We start from the raw sequence: 19,653 nt of genomic DNA, 5'->3' as shown, positions 1-19,653 counted from the left end.
GACTCTAACATCGACTAGTCTTACAACTTGATAAATCATTATTTTCAAAATAACTTCATATTCATGTTCATTGTACGAAATCATAATCATGTTCATTTCAACCAACACATGTCATTTAGCATATTCATTCGCATAATAACGTACCTTAGTTCACGTACACCTGCAAAATTTTCAATCTTAGTAACATAATAGTTCGAATACTAAAAACACAATATACCTCAATCTCCATGGCATCTGCAAAATCGAAACTCAATGAAAGGTGAAATGACATTGATACATTACAACAATCTATCGTACTCATTTCATGCTTAACACTACCCATGGTGTTAACATGCCAATTACTTATGAAGCATATCAATAATCAACATAAGAACCTAGAGTCATGGAGACCACTCAACCCTTAAGCTAATTGTACATGCACTGCCTCGCATATACAAGAACGCGTGTGGCCTTGCCACAAATTCGAGTGTTACACACTCAGTTTCCTGAAGAGAATTTCACATCCTCCAACAGAGCACCATCACGCTTAAGTAATGGCGTAAGGCATCTTGCCTCAAAACAACATGACCGGTGCTTCCCATGGAGACACCCTTGGTCGGAAGAAGTCTTTCGCCGAAAGACCCTCAGAATGCTACTTCAACTCAGCCAACTCTGGTGGCGGCATCCGATATGGAGCTAATAACAAGGCCCCACACCAGGCAACAATTCAATGGAGAACGCTATCTCCCACTGTGGCGGACAATCAGGAATCTCCTCAGGAAGCACCTCGAGGAATTCCTTCACCACATGAATGCCAGTGAGATCCTCCTGTTTCCCGCTCACCAAACCTCCCAACATGACATAATCAATGTCCCTGCTCACAAGGCCCTCCTAGCTCGTAGCAATAAAAGGCAAGCAACTGGCTGTGGAATCACACGGAGACATCACCACTCGCTAGGCACAACAAACAATCAATCAATTAACTATTGGACAATCCATCCACGCCAAGGATGATTTCCAAAATAGCCATCGGCAACCCTATCAGATCTACCGAGAAGTCACGGTCCTCCCACTGAAACACGACATCTCGATCTATAGTGGTAGCATCACACTTTCCTCCGGTGGCAGTAGTCACCCGCAACGGTGGAGAAAGCACAGACATGGGCAACTCAAGCCCCAAAGCAATCGGGGTCGCAAAAAATGAATGCGTAGCCCCGGAATCAAACAATACATCAGCAGATGAATCACCAACAGACACAGTACCTCTAACAAGGTTCGGAGCGCGATCCGACTGCTGCCTATCCAAGGTGTACACACGCCCAACAGAAGGTGGCACCGCAGATGCCGAAGTAGAAGCCATCAGAACCATCTGCAAATGAACTGCCTGAACAGCTGCAGCTCTCGCCGTCGACGACGGACAGTCTCTAGAGAAGTGGCCCTCCTTGCCACACTGGAAACAGATCAACTGATCCGAAACACAACGACCAGCATGCTCCTTTCCGCACCCCGTATATCTCTGAGTGGAAGGAGGCCTAGCAAAACTCCCCTGCTGTGAAGCAGTCCTCTGGAACTGACCAGGCGCCTGCCCAGTCGCCAACTGTTTACCTTTGCCCTTCCCAGCAAACTTCTTGCCCTTCAAAGAAGTAGGAGCAGGAGTGGAACTAACAGTCCCCTTGGTCTCGTCGACCTTGGCCCTCTTGGCCTTGCTCGCAATGCAGACATCCTCAATGTCCTTACACTGCTAAACCAGTGTATCAAAATCCCTCGAAGCAGCTCCAGCAATATGCTCTGCAATCACTTCACTAAGTCCCCTACGGAACTTAGCAGCCAAAAACATCGGAGTAGGCACCGCCATCCGAAAGTGTGCGAACTTCACAAGTTCATTGAACTTGGCCAGGCACTCGTCAACAGACATTGAGCCCTGAACTAATCTAACAAATTCTGTTTGCTTCCTCTCCTGCGCGTCATAAGGGAAATACTTGCCCAAAAAGCAGTCCTCAAAGAATGGCCACGTCATCACATGACCCCGCATCTCAAGAGCACAGGAGGTGTTCATCCACCACTCATGGGCATCGCCCTCCAGCATGTAAGTCGAGAATATCAACTTCTGCGGGTCTGTACACTGCATGACCCGGAATATCTTGTCTAAAGATTGCAGCCATCTCGCTACAGCATTAGGGTCCAGAGACCCATCAAGAGAAGGCGGCTTATGCTTCCTGAAAGTGTTCAGCCGTCGGTCAATCACGTCACAGTCCTCAACAGGCTCCAAATAGGGTTCCATCACCTCAGTGACTCAGGGTCTCATCTTGGACACTAGGTGGAGGCGGTGGCAGTGGAGGTGTGGCGGAGGATACTGGCCAACAGCAAGACCATCCCTCATCTCCTCCAACATAACCCGCATCATGGTCATGTTCGCCAGCCGATTTTCCTCAAGAGAATCCTCTGTGGCCTTCTGGTTCGCTTCTTTAGCAGCATCCATCATTGCCACGTTGGCCAATCTAGTGGCCTCCTGCATCTCAGCCAATGCAATCAGGATTGGGTCGGATTGACCCTCAACAGTCTTTCGTGTTCTCCTGGGCCTTACCATGACTCTTGCACAAATTACACACATTATGAGTTGATCAGGACCACGCAGTGTGATCACATACGCATCATCATAATAAAGCCCAACGGAGCAAACACACAAGACAGACATAACCAAACATCTTAATCATTGCAATACATACAGGCTTTTCCCTCGAACCATTGATCTGATACCATAAATGTAACACCCCGTATATATCCGATAAGGTTATCATACTATCGTATTAAGCTGCGCTTAATTAAAAATGCGGAATATCTTTTTCTTTTCAATTATGATGTCATTATCATTACCAACTTGCTTATTAATCAATTAATAAAACATCGCCTGTATGTATATTGCAATAAACAGCTAACTGAAATACCTCATTAATTAAAATAACATAAGTATGAATCTAGTCACAGAGCTACAACACGTAGACCGGACCAACTAGCAGTTTATACAACTCAACTCAAAAGTACTAGCAACATGATGGCATGGACAATTCCCATGCTAATCCCAAATAAGACAACAAAGCCATAAAATTCTCAACTCAACAGCAACATAAGCATATAAGTGCAGAAAACATAAACAGCATCCAAATCCAGCATTCACACAGGTCAGCATAACTAACAGCAATATCATCAACTAAGCTCTGGCCTCCTGCCGCCAGAGACATCAATCCCCATACTACCTGAACCTGAAAGAAGCATTCCCCAAACGTGGGGTGAGATCTATAAACAAGAAATCTCAGTAAGGCAAGGGGTCCTCAAGGATCTTCCACCCAAGCTCACTTACACGTGCAATATAAGTTCAAAAGCAGTTTATCATCATCAGTTCTAAAATAGTGCAATGCAGCAGATAATCATGTCATGTGTGTCAATTCTATTCTACTGGCCAGAGCAGGATTTATATACGCCAAATACCCACACATAGTGCAAGACGCCACTTGCATCCACCCCGGATCACCGTCATTTATGACGCCACATACTCAGGCTTACCGTCAAGATGGAACAACACATGCATATTAAAAGCCATTACATATAAAGCTCAACAGCAATTCAAATATTCAAAGCATGTAACACAACATGCATATAACCATACCCCCATGGGACATGGTGGAACCACAACATGGCTAAACTGACGACACGAAAGCTTACCTCTTAAGAAATCAATCCAAGTCAAGTCCACACAAGCTCAATGTCCAAACATAGCAGATCACAATCTGATTTAGGACCAGCAAGCATATCAATAAACATACTCTACAAGCATACAATTTAAAGACAATGCCTTTCCTTTACGTTTTACGTCTTAAGGCTTCTAACAAAGCCACAAGCCCTTAATCACATGATTCTGACTTAGTTAAGTATTTACAGAAGTTCAACTTCATCAAAATAGGGTCCACAAACCCATAGCTCAGTTCTGTATGAACAGTACCTTACTGTTCCTCGAAATCCCAGAATATCCGGATATATGTCGGGGGCATATCCGGATATCAATATCTGGATATCTCACTGGCAATATCCGGATATCAATATGCGGATATCCAGATCCCCATATCCGGAAATCAATATCCGGATATTTATCGACCAAATATTTGGATATTTCGCGACAGAATGCAGTTTCTGCATTTCGCGAAGATATCCAACAAAGGTTCCATTTTTAAGCCACTCCAACGTCCAAACATGCATATTTATACGTTTTTAGGTTCATGTTAAGGTTAGTTACTTGTTTAACCCATTAACATACTAAGACTTCATCTTTAGAGCACAAAAACACATGATCAATGTTGGTGGCACTTACCCAAGCTTAAGAACAAAGGAAAGAGTGCTCTTGGAGCTCACCAACAGCTCCTCAAGATTCTGACTTTGACACAAAACGAAAATAACACACCAAGGTGGTTCCTTTCTTCACAAAGAAAGCTCCATGAAGCTCCACAAAGCCAAGGTAAAGGCCCCTACCTCACCAACAAGGAACACAGCCCAACCACACTCCCTCACAGCAGCTGGATACTCAAAAAAAGGAGTCTCACTCACTAACAAGGCTACTCCCCACAACCACAAGGTGTCTTGATGAAGAAACCACCAAGAAAAGTGGTCACTTGGTTAAGGTTTACCAAGAACAAGGAGGAGATGGCAATGGAGCAGAAGGGAGAGGGCTGATCAGCCACAAGGTCACGTAGCAATTCTGAGTGTCTAGGGTTTTGTGCCTTAGTAAGCCTATATATAGTCACTTAAGCATTTAGCACACAATATTAACTTTAATTGCTATGCTTAGCATTTTATTCCCAAACTTAGGATTCTTAACCTACTCAATTTTACAAGAATTATCATATTTTTCTTATATTTTTCGGAGAACCTTTCCGGTACGCGCTTTTCATAGCCAGTATCAGTTTCTGGCATCAGTTCTCATTATTTTAACTCGAAACTCGTTTTACAAGTCCTACATATTATTCTAGTAACTATCATGTACTTTTTATAATTTTCCGGGATACTTTTTTCGTACGCATTTATACCGACTAGCAGAACCGGTATCTGCATTTTTCTTCCGAAAAGCGACTTTCAGCATTCTTAACCACTTTCTATAATTATTTACGCCTCATAATAATTATTAAGGTCAATTATAGAATTATTTCCTAATTTCACATATTTAATTAATTAATTTCCTTAATTAACGGTGTGGGTTCTTACAATCAAGGTTGGAACTTTCTCACCAAAGGTCACCACTTGGATCTCAAAGTGCCATGACCATGGCTTCCCAACACCCAAACAACACAAGGTCAGCACTCACACCCCCTCACAGTGTCTGGAGAATCAAAATATACACTCACACTCTCTCTCCAAGCAAGCTCTCAAGTGTATGCAAGCTCAAGGATGAAGAAACCAAGTAAAAGATAGAAACTTGGCTCAGAAGAGGTGGAGGAAGGCAATGGAGCAGTATTTTCTGGTCAGCCACCAAGAAGACCTACGTAGCAACAAAATTCTAGGGTTGTGTGCCCAAAGAATGAGTATTTATAGGCGGGTTAACACTTAAACACATAGTATTAACTTTAATTGCTACGCTTAGCATTTTAATCCCAAACTCAGGATTCTTAACCTACTCAATTTTACAAGAATTATCATATTTTTCTTATATTTTTAGGAGCACCTTTCTGGAACGCGCTTTTCACAGCCAGTAGCAGTTTCTGGCACCAGTTTTCATTATTTTAACTTGAAACTCGTTTTACAAGTCCTACATATTATTCTACGAATTATCATGCACTTATTATAATTTTCCGGGATACTTTATCGGTACGCATTTATATCGACTAGCAGAACCGGTATCTGCACTTTTCTTCTGAAAAGCGACTTTCAGCATTCTTAATCACTTATCATACTTATTTAAGCCTCATAATAATTATTAGGATCAATTATGAAATTATTTCCTAATTCTCATATTTAATTAATTAATTTCCTTAATTAACGATGCAAGTTCTTACATTCACCCCACCTTTTTAAGGTTTTTGTCCTCAAAATCAGAAACATACCTATCTCGAAACTCGGGGTACTGCCGGAGAAGCTCGTCCTCACGCTCCCAAGTACACTCCTCAGGAGTTCTTCCAGTCCACTGCACTTTGACCATCGGAATGATCTTGCTCCTCAGCTGCTTCTCGCCACGATCGAGAATCTTGAGTGGTTCGATGGGAGTTTTCAAGTTCTCCCGAACTTCCACATCATCAGGTTGCACCACGTGCGAAGGATCTGCTACATACTTCCGAAGCTGAGACACGCGAAACACGTCGTGGATGTTGGCCAAGTTCGGAGGCAAGGCAAGCCGGTAGGCAACAGGTCCTACTCTATCAAGAATCTGGTATGGCCCAATATATCGCGGGCTCAGCTTCCTCACTCCGAGTGCCCGACCAACACCGGTGACAGCTGAAAGTCTCACAAACACGTGCTCACCCTCACTGAACTCCAGTGGACGATGCTTGACATCATAGTAGCTCTTCTGGCGATTCTGCGCATGCTTCAACTTTTCTCTGATCATCTGGATCTGCTGGGTGGTATCTTGGACAAAGTCCAAGCCAAAAAGCTCCTTGTCTCCAACCTCAGACCAACAGGTAGGAGTCCGACACCTCCTACCATACAGTGCTTCGTAGGGCGGCATGCCCAGGCTAGCATGAAAGCTGTTGTTGTACGAAAATTCTACCAACGGAAGGTACCTATCCCATGCCGAGCCCTGCTCCAACGTGCAAGCCCACAACATGTCCTCCAAGGTCTGGATAGTCCGCTCAGTCTGTCCATCAGTCTGAGGGTGATAGGCGGTACTCAATCTCAACTGCGTACCAAAAGCCTCCTACAGCGCCTCCTAGAACTGAGATGTGAACTTCGGGTCCCTATCACTGATGATACTCTCGGGCACCCCGTGAAGCCTCACAATCTCGCGAACATAAAGCTTGGTCAACTGCTCTGTAGTGAAGCTCACCTTCACTGGAAGAAAATGGGTAGACTTCGTCAGTCTGTCCACAATAACCCAGATAGAGTCACAACTCGCCTGAGTCTTAGGCAATCCCACCACGAAGTCCATGGAAATACTTTCCCACTTCCACTGTGGTACTTCAAGAGGTTGAAGCTCACTGGACGGTCTCTGATGCTCAATCTTCACCTTCTGGTAAACCAAACACTTGGACACAAAGACAACAACATCATTCTTCATGCCTGGCCACCAGAAGTTCTTCTTCAGATCTTGATACATCTTAGTAGCACCAAGGTGGATAGAAAACTGGCCCTAATGGGCCTCTTCCATAACCTCTACGGTCAATGAACCTCGAGGAACCACGATCCTCTACTGAAACAAAAGGAGTCCATCCTTATTCCAAGACACACCGTCTTGGTTCTTCACATAATCCAGACACTCCCTCTAAACTTGTGCCTCTTTGATCTTTTTTAAAAGCTCATTGACAACATCTGCTGCTTCCATCTCGAGAAGTGCACTCCCACATGGAGCGGTCACTGCCAGGTTTCGGAACTTCTCAACCACATCAAAATAGCTAAGTAACAAACTGGATGAGCTCCCGAGTTTTCGGCTCAAAGCATCAGCTACCACATTGGCCTTGCCAAGATGGTACTTCAACTCGAAGTCGTAATCCTTTAGGAAATCCATCCATCTCCTCTGCCTCATGTTCAACTCTTTCTGGTCGAAAAGATACTTCAAACTCTTGTGGTCACTGAACACCACAAACTTCAAACCAAAAAGATAATGCCTCCAAATCTTGAAAGCAAACACAATAGCAGCCAACTCCAAATCATGAGTAAGGTAGTTCTCCTTATGAGGCTTCAACTTCCTCGAAGCATAGGCAATCAGCTTGCCTAACTGCATCAACACACAACCTAGCCCTTTTCCGGAGGCGTCGGTGTAAAGCTCAATCTCAAGCGCAGGATCAGGAAGGACCAACACAGGTGTAATAGTCAGTCTGTCCTTTAACTCTTGAAAACAAACCTCACACTCGTGAGTCCACACAAATGGAGTCTCCTTCCGGGTAAGACGAGTCAAAGGGAGAACCATCGTGGAGAAACCCTTAATGAACCTCCGATAGTAACCTGCCAAACCCAGAAAGCTCCTCACTTCCGTAACTGTCTTGGGCCTCTCCCAATCCAGCACGACCTCGATCTTGTTCGGATCCACTGCAACTCCTTCAGCATAAATAACATGCCCAAGAAACTTCACAAACTTAGAAGGCTTCGCATACAGCTTCTTCTCCTTCAGCACTTGCAGAACAATCCTCAGATGCTCCACATGCTCCTCCTCCGTCTTGGAGTAAATCAAGATATCGTCAATGAAGACGATCACAAACTGATCCAGGTACGGCTGGAAAATCATGTTCATGTAATCCATGAACACAACAGGTGCATTGGTGAGTCCAAACGGAATCACCAAATACTCAAAATGACCGTATCTCGAACGAAATGCGGTCTTAGGGACATCCTTCGGCTTCACCCGAATCTGATGGTATCCGGACCGGAGATCAATCTTTGAATACACGCAAGCTCCCCTGAGCTGATCCAACAGATCATCAATCCGAGGAAGGGGATACTTGTTCTTGATCGTCACCTTGTTCAGCTGCCTGTAGTCGGTGCACAATCGCATTGTCCCGTCCTTCTTCTTCACAAAGATGACCGGTGCTCCCCAAGGAGACACACTCGGTCGAATTAAATCTTTCGCTGAAAGATCCTCAATATGCTTCTTCAGCTCTGCCAACTCCGGTGGCGACATCCGGTATGGAGCTAATGAAATAGGCCCCACACCAGGCAACAGATCAATGGAGAACTCTATCTCCCTCTGTGGCTAATGAAACTCAGGAATCTCCTCAGGAAACACCTCGAGGAATTCCCTCACCACAGGAATGCCAGTGATATCCTCCTGTGTCCCACTCACCAAACCTCCCAACATGACATAACCAAATGCCCCAGCTCTCGAGGCTCTCCTAGCCTGCAGCAAAGAAATATACGACGAGGAACTGGCTGTGGAATCACACGGAGACATCACCACACGCTTGGCACAACAATCAATCAATGCACAGTTCCTAGACAACCAATCCATGCCCAGAATAACCTCCAAGTTTGCCATTTGAAATCCTATCAGATCTACCGAGAACTCACAGCCATCCCACTGAAACACGACATCTCGATGTATAGTGGTAGAATCACACTTTTCTCCGGCGGCAGTAGTCACCCGCAACGGTGGAGAAAGCAAAGACATGGGCAACTCAGGCCCCTCAGCAATTGGGGTTGCAACAAAAGAATGCGTAGCCCCAGAGTCAAACAAGACATCCACAGATGATGCACAATAGTAACGGTACCTCTGACTAGGTTCGGAGCTCGATCCGACTGTTGACGGTATAAACACGCCCAGAAGACGGTGGCACTGTCGGTGCCGAAGTAGGTGGAAGGGGACCCATCTGAAGTGGCACTTCCTGAACTGCAGTAGCTCTCGCCGTCAACGACGAACAATCTCTGGAGAAATGGCCCTCCTTGCCACACTGGAAACAAATCAACTGGCCGGTAGAACACGACCCAAAATGAGTCTTCCCGCATCCCGAACACTTGGGAGCAGGAGGTATCGCTGTACTCCCCTGAGCAGAAGTCCTCTTAAACTGATTTGGCACTTGCCGAGCCACCATCTGCTTTCCCTTGCCCTTGTTCCCAAACTTCCTGTCGCTCCAAGAAGTGGAACTACCAGCTACCTTCGTTACCTCAGCAACCTTGGCCCTCTTGGCCTTACTCGAGCTGTAGAAGTCCTCGATATCCCTACACTGCTGTACCAGTGCCCCAAAGTCTCTCGAAGCAGAACCAGCAAGGTAACCAGTAATATCCTCACTAAGTCCCCTGCAGAACTTAGCAGCCAAGAAAGTCGGATTAGGCCTCGCCATCCGGAAGTGTGCAAACTTCACCAGCTGGTTGAACTTGGCCAGGTACTCGTCAACAAACAACGAGCCCTGAACCAACCTGTCAAACTCCCCCTGCTTCCTCTCCTGAGCATTGTAAGGGAAATACTGACCCAGAAAGCAATCCTCGAAGAATAGCAACGTCATCACATGGCCCTGCATCTCGTAGACATGAGAAGTGTTCGTCCACCACTCATGGGCATCGCCCTCTAGCATGTAGGTAGCGAACATCAACTTCTGCGAATCAGTACACTGCATGACCCGAAAAATCTTGTCCAACGCCTGTAGCCAACGCATCGCCGCAACAGGATCATAAGATCCATCAAAGGTAGGTGGCTTATGCTTACGAAAAGCATTCAACCGGTGATCGATCTCATCTCGATCCTCAACAAAAATAGGGACGGTCTACATGGCCCCCGTAAGGTGACTGCCATCACTTATCTGACTCTGATTGTCGTTCTGCAGGCTGGGTGGAGGCGGTGGCGGTGGAGGTGGTGGCGGAGGAAAATGGCCAACAACAGGACCAGTCCTCAACTCCTCCAACACGACTCTCATCATCGTCATGTTCGCCAAACGGTTGGCCTCCAACACATCCTCAGTGGCCTTCCTGTTCGCCTCTCTGACGGCGTCCAGCATGGCCTGGTTTGCCATTCTCATGGCCTCCTGGTCGGCTTGTCGGGCCGCCTGCATCTCAGCCAAGGCAGCCAGGACCGGGTCGGGTTGACCCTCATCAGTCTCTCGTGTTCTCCTGGATCCTACCATGACTCTGCACAAGTTACACAAATTATGAGTTGATCAGGCCCACACAATGTGATCACGTATGCATCATCATAATACAAACCAACGGAGCAAACACACAAGACAGACACAACCAAACATCCTAATCATTGCAATACATACAGGCTTTTCCCTCGAACAAATTGCTCTGATACCATAAAATGTAACACCCCGTGTATACCCGGTTTGTTAACATATCATCGTATTAAGCTGCGCTTAATTAAAAATGCGAAATATCTTTTTCTTTTCAATTATGACGTCATTAAACTTAGCCAAGTTGATTACTTAATCAATTTCATAAAATATCGCCTGTATGTAAATTGCAAATAAACATCTAACTGAAATACCTCAGAATATATATAAAGTGAGTATCTATGTCACGGATCCACTACACGTGGTCCAGACAATATCCTGATACATTAATACAACTCCAAGTGAAACAAGGCATAACCAAGTCTATGTGGCATGGACAATCCCCATGCTCACCAAATCAACAGCATAACCAACAGAGTCTCAACAGAGAAATCCATAAACTGAATCTAAAAGCATAAGACAGTAAACAGGATCCAATATCCAATCATAACAGCATATCAGCATAAGCAGCATAAACATGTAACATCTATCAGCTAAGCTCTGGCCTCCTGCCACTAGAGGTATCAACCCCCTGGTTACCTGAACCTGAAATAAGCATTCCCCAAACGTGGGGTGAGATCTCTAAACCAGAAATCTCAGTAAGGCAAGGGATCCTCAAGGATCTTCCACCCCAAGCTCACTTACATGTGCAATATAAGTTCAAAAACAGTAGTTTCCAATATAAGTTCCAAATCTATGCAGTGCAACAAATATTCATGCCATATGTGTCAATACTATTCTACTGGCCAGAGAAATGCAAGAATACGTCTATTACCTACAGATAGTACAAGGAACACCGCTTGCACCTCTCCCACAGCCTCACCATATTGTATGTACTACATACTCAGGCTTACCGTATAGGTGGAACACCACATGCATATCATAAAGGCACTAGCATATAACAGCTCAATAGCATTTCCAGAACATCAAAAGCATGTAACACAACATGCATATAACCATACCCCCATGGGACATGGTGGAACCACAACATGGGTAAACCGAGGACACGAAAGCTTACCTTGCAAGCTCACTATCTAATGCCAAGAGTCCACACAGCTCAAGTCCAACACACAGCAGATCACAATCTGATTAGGACCAGCAAGCATATCAACACTCATAGCCCATAAGCATAAACATAAAGACTACGTTTTCCTCTTACGATTTATGTCTTAAGGATTCACATAAAGCCATAAGCCCTTAACAACTTGATTCTGACTTAGTTTGATTAAAACAGAAGTTCAACTTCATCACTCTAGGGTCCACAAACCCCCAATAGCCTACTGTATGAACAGTGCTGCTACTGTTCTTCGAAATCCCAGAATATTCGGATATTCGTCGGGGGCATATCCGGATATCAATATCCGGATATCTCTCTTCCAATATCCGGATATCCATATCCGGATATTCAGATCCCCATATCCGGATATCAATATCCGGATATTCACAACCAAATATCCGGATATTTCGCGATAGAATCCAGATTCTGCATTTCGCGAAAATCCAAACCAAGGGTCCAACTTTTACCGATTATAGAAGCTTAAACATGCCTTACTAAGTGTGTTAAGCATTACCCAACGTTAGGTTATCATCTTATCTTGTTACATGCATCAAGGTTCCATTATTAAGCACTTAAACTCATGATCGAAGGTTGTAAGGCTTACCAAAGCTCAAAACTCAGCAAGAATGGCATACACTCACACTTCCTCTCCAAGCAAGCTCTCAAGTGTATGCAAGCTCAAGGATGAAGAAACCAAGTAAAAGATGGCAACTTGGCTCACAAGAGGTGGAGGAAGGCAATGGAGCAGTGTTTTCTGGTCAGCCACCAAGAAGACCCACTTAGTAACAGAATTCTAGGGTTGTGTGCCCAAAGAATGAGTATTTATAGGCGGTTTAACATTTAAACACACAGTATTAACTTTTATTGTTACGCTTAGCATTTTAATCCCAAACTCAGGATTCTTAACCTACTAAATTTTACAAGAATTATCATATTTTTCTTATATTTTTAGGAGCATCTTTCCGGTACGCGCTTTTCATAGCCAGTACCAGTTTCTGGCACCAGTTTTCATTATTTTAACTTGAAAATCGTTTTACAAGTCCTATATATTATTCTAGGAATTATCATGCACTTATTATAATTTTCCGGGATACTTTATCGGTACGCATTTATACCGACTAGTAAAACCGGTATCTGCACTTTTCTTCCGAAAAGAGACTTTCAGCATTCTTAATCACTTATCATACTTATTTAAGCCTCATAATAATTATTAGTGTCAATTATGGAATTATTTCCTAATTCTCATATTTAATTAATTAATTTCCTTAATTAACGGTGCGGGTTCTTACATTATTCAGTGTAATTATTTATTGCAAAATACATACAGGCAATATTTTGAAAATGAATAAGTAAATCCACTTGGTAAATATGATAAGTTTCATAATTGGAAAGAAAAAGTTAACTTCCGCAATTATTGAGCTGCGCTATTACCATATGTATGTGGATGAACACCTCTCAGGCCTATGAGATGCAGGGTCATGTTATCATGTGGCCATTCTTTGTGGAGCTGTTCATTGGGATATACTTTTCGTATAATGCTCAAGAAAGGAAACAGAGAGAGTTTGAGTGTAACACCCTGTATATATCCGGTAATGTTATCATACTATCGTATTAAGCAGCGCTTAATTAAAAATGCGGAATATCTTTTTCTTTTCAATTATGATGTCATTATCATTACCAACTTGCTTATTAATCAATTAATAAGCCATCGCCTGTATGTAATTGCAATAAAACAACTAACTGAAATACCTCATAACATAGATAATAAAAGTGTGGCTCTAGTCATGGAACTACAACAGCGTAGACCGGACCGTCTAACAGTTTAAACAACTCCAATCTAAAGGTACTAACATAAAGTGTCATGGACAATCCCCATGCTCACTCAAATAAGGCAACACGCCCAACATCAGTCTCAACAACAACATAATCATAAATAGCGGAAAACATAAACAACATCCCTATCCAGTCATGGCAGCAATACAGCATAATATCATCAGCTAAGCTCTGGCCTCCTGCCGCCAGAGGCATCAGTCACCATACTACCGGAACCTAAAATAAGCATTCCCCAAACGTGGGGTGAGATCTCTAAACAAGAAATCTCAGTAAGGCAAGGGGTCCTCAAGGATCTTCCACCCCAAGCTCACTTACATGTGCAATATAAGTTTAAAAGCAGTTCATCAATATCATTTCTAAAATAGTGCAATGCAGCAGATAATCATGTCATGTGTGTCAATACTATTCTACTGGCCATAGAAATGCAGGATTTATATACGTCTAATACCTACAAATAGTGCAAGACGCTACTTGCATCCACCCCAGATCACCGTCTTGTATGACACTACATACTCAGGCTTACCATCAAGATGGAACAACACATGCATATTAAAAGCCATTACACATAAAGCTCAACAACATTTCAAATATTCAAAGCATGTAACACAGCATGCATAAAACCACACCCCATGGGACATGTGGAACCACAACATGGCTAAACCGAGGACACGAAAGCTTACCTCTCAAGCTATCCGTCCAAACCAAGAGTCCACACTGGCCCAAGGTCACCAAACAGCACAATCACAGTCTGTTAATAACAGGAATATCATCAATAACCATACTTGATTGCTTAATCATTTTCAATACTGCATTTTCATATCTTTATGAAATATTCTAAGATTTTAATATGTCAAACTAGACATCTCCAGCTTTACAACGACATATTATACGCCTCAATCGGAGTTGTATAACTCCGGTTATGCTTTTCGCAAAGTGACTGTTGTAACCGGAATTTCCAGCAACCAAAATGCGATTTCAAAATGACACTGCGATCAAACCACTTATCCAATGGCTACTAAATTTTACAGAGTTGTAGCCCTATGTGTTATCTTTACATAGGTCGAAACCTCACTCAATTTGAAGCTCTGTAGCTCGAGATATCGCAACTTTACTAAACTAGGTCGTTGTTGTCACATTTGCACTAGGTAATCGATTACCATACAAGGGAATCAATTACCCTTCATGGTAATCGATTACCACTCAAAGGTAATCGATTACCACCTGTGCAGAAACGCAAAAATACAGATTTTTCTGCATAATCCGAGCTCCAATGGCCTCCCAAGGTTCCCAAGGTTCATTTTAGCCCAAAACAGATGTTCAATACTACTTATTAAACATAAATTAACAACCTTTAACATGATTAATCAAAGTTATCTCTTTTCATGACCAAAACAAGTCATTTTCATGAAAAATCAAAGGAAAGGTTCAAGGTATACCTATGGGGTCCTTAAACTCAGAAAAAGAAGAGCCTTAGATGCTCAATGAAGTGCCCCAAGCCTCTGCCTTAGTGATGCACGAAAATCACCACACCAAGGTAAGTTCTTTAAGCCAAAAGATCACTCCTTGGCACCAAAAGACAAGAAGAAAGCCTCTATCAAGGTATCTCCCAACTCAGTCCCAAACCAAGCAACTCAGAAGCTTACACTCAGAAACTAAGAGCTTTCCTCCCACCCAAGGTTCATCCACACACAACCATGGTGTTTTGATGAAGTAAAAATGGAGAAAGGTGGTTACTTTGAGGATTTTCTATGAAGAAATGGAGGTGGAAGAGGATGGCAAGGTGGCTGGCTCCTCTCTTCAGAAAACTCTCACGTAGCAAGGCAAGAAAATGACCTAGGATCATGTGCCAAGCCTATTTATAGCCACTTAACCAATTCACACATAGTATTAACTTTAATTGCTACGCTTAGCATTTTAATCCCAAACTTTGGATTCTTAACCTACTCAACTTTACAAGAATTATCATATTTTTCTTATAATTTTCAGAGCACCTTTCCAGTACGCGCTTTTCAAAGTCAGTACCGGTTTCTAGCACCAGTTCTCATTATTTGGACTTGAAACTCATTTTACAAGTCCTGCATATTATTCTAGTAATTATCGTGCACTTATTATAATTTTCCGGGATACTTTTTCGGTACGCATTTATAGCGACTGGCAGAACCGGTATCTGCACTTTTCTTCCGAAAAATGACTTTCAACATTCTTAATCACTTACTATAATTATTAAAGCCTCATAATAATTATTAGGGTCAATTATGGAATCATTTCCTATTTTCTCATAATTTATTAATTAAATTTCTTAATTAATGGTGCGGGTTCTTACATTAAGCGCCTAGTGCAGGGCTCAATGTCTATTGATGAATACTTGGCTAAGTTCAATGAATTGGCCAAATTTGCCCATTTTTGGATTGCTATGTGTAACACCCCGTATATATCCGGTAATGTTATCATGTTATCGTATTAAGCTGTGCTTAATTAAAAATGCGGAATATCTTTTTCTTTTCAATTATGATGTCACTACTCATTACCAACTTGATTACTTATTCATTTTCAAATGTTGCATGTATGTACATTGCAATAAACAGCTAACTGAAATACCCCATGATATAAATAACATAGATATAAGTCTCTAGTCACGGAACTACCACACGTAGACCGGACCACCTATCAGTTTATACAATTCAAGCTAAAAGTACTAACAACATAGTGGCATGGACAACTCCCATGCTCACCCAATTAAGGCAACAAAGCCCAACATAAGTCTCAACTCAATAATCATAAATGACAGAGTACATAAACAATATCCAATAAAGTCATGTCAGCATAAATATAACAGCAATAGTCATCAACTAAGCTCTGGCCTCTGCCGCCAGAGGCATCAGTCCCCATACTACCTGAACCTGAAATAAGCATTCCCCAAACGTGGGGTGAGATCTCTAAACAAGAAATCTCAGTAAGGCAAGGGGTCCTCGAGGATCTTCCACCCCAAGCTCACTTACATGTGCAATATAAGTTCCAAAACAGTTTAACAATATCATTTCCAAAATAGTGCAATGCAGCATATAATCATGCCATGTGTGTCAATACAATAATCTACTGGCCAGAGAATGCAGGAATACGTCTATTACCCACAATTATAGTACAAGGAACATCGCTTGCACCTCACCCCAGTCTCACCATCTTGTATGTACCACATACTCAGGCTTACCGTATAGGTGGAACACCACATGTATATCATAAACCATTACACATATAAGCTCAAAAGCATTTGAATTTATCAAAGCATGTAACACAGCATGCATATAACCATTCCCCCATGGGGTATGGTGGAACTACACAATGGCTAAACCGAGGACACGAAAGCTTACGTTATAAGCTAGCTATCCAAACCAAGAGTTCACACAACTCAAGGCCCACAAACAGCACAATCACAATCTTCCCATACCATAATTACTCATCAATAATCATAGCTCAGATTACATTAAGTGATTAAGTCTTTCCTACTCATTTTAACTCATTACATGTTGTTTCTGCAGGAAGTATTCGAATACTTCACGAGTAGTATTCGAATACTCCAGCTCTCTAGAAAGTATTTGTTAGTATTTGGGTGTCCTAGAGACAATCTTATGATTAAATAAGGACATAGATGTAGACCTTTGTATTGTCGCAAATAAATAAAAGCATTCTTTATCCTGTTTCATATTTTGTCTCGATATTACTGTTAACTGGATAAACCCCTTGGAATAAAATAGGTATCTCTTGAGCATCTGTGATGAGATCACGATCATGAGGATTCAAGGATATTGGATGTTTATTCCTAATTTTATGTTCCTAGTCTAGAGACACTGAGAATGGGGATCAGTGATCTCGGGTAAGACTAGCACGACTTATATACTTGTATTCGGATGCAAGGTAAAGACCTCATGAGCTACAGATATGGAGATGTCTTAGCTAAAGTCGTGGGTGGATCTATAACGGTATAGCTCGCACTGAACAGACCCACAAAAGAGACTCTATGAGGAAATCTCACAGAGAGTATCATTAGAGTAGTCTCTTTATATTTGGGTATGTCTTTCCTTAGACCAGAAGTTATTACCTAGACTGTGTTCTAGAAGGCATGCTTTGACTGTATACCTTGTCTGCCTGAAACATGGAGACTCATAGGTATACTGTTGGGCTTGTCCTGAAAGAGCACAGGGCTAGGGTGATAAGCTGAAGGAATTCGTCAGATCTCTGTGAGAGATTAGGTTATCTGTAAACCGGAGAAATCGGAATGACATTTACAGGGACTCGGGAATCTATGCATAGTAAAAGAGATCATGAGATGATCTGCCTTTAGAGTCAGTAAATTGAAGATTTCCTATTTCGAATAAAGCTTACCCTAAACCGCAAGGGTTGATACGTTTCCTTACCCTAGGTTTTATGGGAAGGTAACCGAGACGAAAGGAAATACATACGACAACCAAATATGTGTAATAGTATTATTATGTCATTAACCTAACTAGCTCTGGGGCAACAAAGCATTGCTAGTGCTCTGTGTTGTCATTAGATGGGTTGTGGGCTTATTGGGCCCAAGCCCATTTATGTCAGTGGCTATGTTGGGCCTAATGGGTCACACACTAACACCTTATTGTCATGACAATGTAGCATTAAAGGTATTGGGCCTAATAATGGTTGTTAGCCCAAGAAGAAGTTTGGAAGCCCACCAAAAGGAAAAAAAGGGCGCATGGTTAGTTAATGGGCTTGGATGGTCCAAGACATTACTAATTAATTTAATTAGTTAAATTAATTATCAAATGTTTAAATTTTGAATTTTGAATTTGAATTTTGAAATTTGAATTTTGAATTTGAATTTTGAAATTCGAATTTTGAATTTTGAAATTTGAAATTTGAAATTTGAAATTTTGAATTTTGAATTTTGAATTTGAATTTTGAATTTGAAATTTGAATTTGAATTTGGAATTTGAATTTGAATTTAAAATTTAAATATTTGAACGTTTGAATTCAAATGTTTGAATTCGAATTTGAATTGGCTATGAAAAGTTGTTTCATAACAAAAGGATAAGATAAGATCTTGTTGGAACAAATCCCAAATATCAAGAGGAGATCTTTGAGAATCTTCTAGTGAGGATATGGGGCGCTGATTTAGGTATCTGATGATGGTCATAGGATCAACCAAATGAGCTCCAGTCAGATTTGGTTTGTTGAGAGAATAAGTGAGACAGTTGGTTCAAGTTTGAATGCAACTGTTCAATGTATCTGGACTGTTATGAGGCCAAGTGGGGCGCACCATATGGCTGGCCATATGATGGTTGTTGAGTCAGATTCTTGTTGAGATATTCACTTGATATCATGAGGATGTGAGAGGAGGTTGTTGACAAGATTTGAATTTTGCAACAACTCCACTCCTCCCCCTAGTGTGCGCTATATATAGGGCCTTATTTGAGTGAAGAAAATCAGATTTTTAATTAACTCATTCTCTCATCTCCTTGTGGGTTCCTTTTGAGGTTTTTCTTAAGAGAGTTTCGAAATAACCTAGCCTCTTTCAAAGAAAACCATGCGCCACTTTTGTGTCTATTCTTGCTGAATATTCACTCTTCTAAACACCTTGACCTAGCCTCCTCCTTCACACATTGGGCGCATAGCTTGCCTCCATTGGTGTTTTCGTTGGTGGCCTTGAAGAAGAGTTCTTCCGTCTTGACAAAGGGTGGTGTGGATCAACATTAAAGGGCTTGCATCTTCAAGCCTCATCTTGATCATCCTCCAGTTTTGAAAAGCAAACAAGGTAACATCCATGCCCTAAAGCATGTTTCTTGATATGGTATGTGTTATTCCGCTCGAAAATTTTGTTTTTCCCTCTCACATGCCTCGACCTTCAAGGTCAGTTTCTTT

The sequence above is a fragment of the Gastrolobium bilobum genome, unplaced genomic scaffold (genome assembly GCF_033153095.1).
Source record: "Gastrolobium bilobum isolate Gb01-03AN ecotype WA unplaced genomic scaffold, APGP_CSIRO_Gbil_v1 utg57217, whole genome shotgun sequence".
NCBI lineage: Eukaryota > Viridiplantae > Streptophyta > Magnoliopsida > Fabales > Fabaceae > Gastrolobium > Gastrolobium bilobum.
This window is presented reverse-complemented; position numbering follows the sequence as displayed.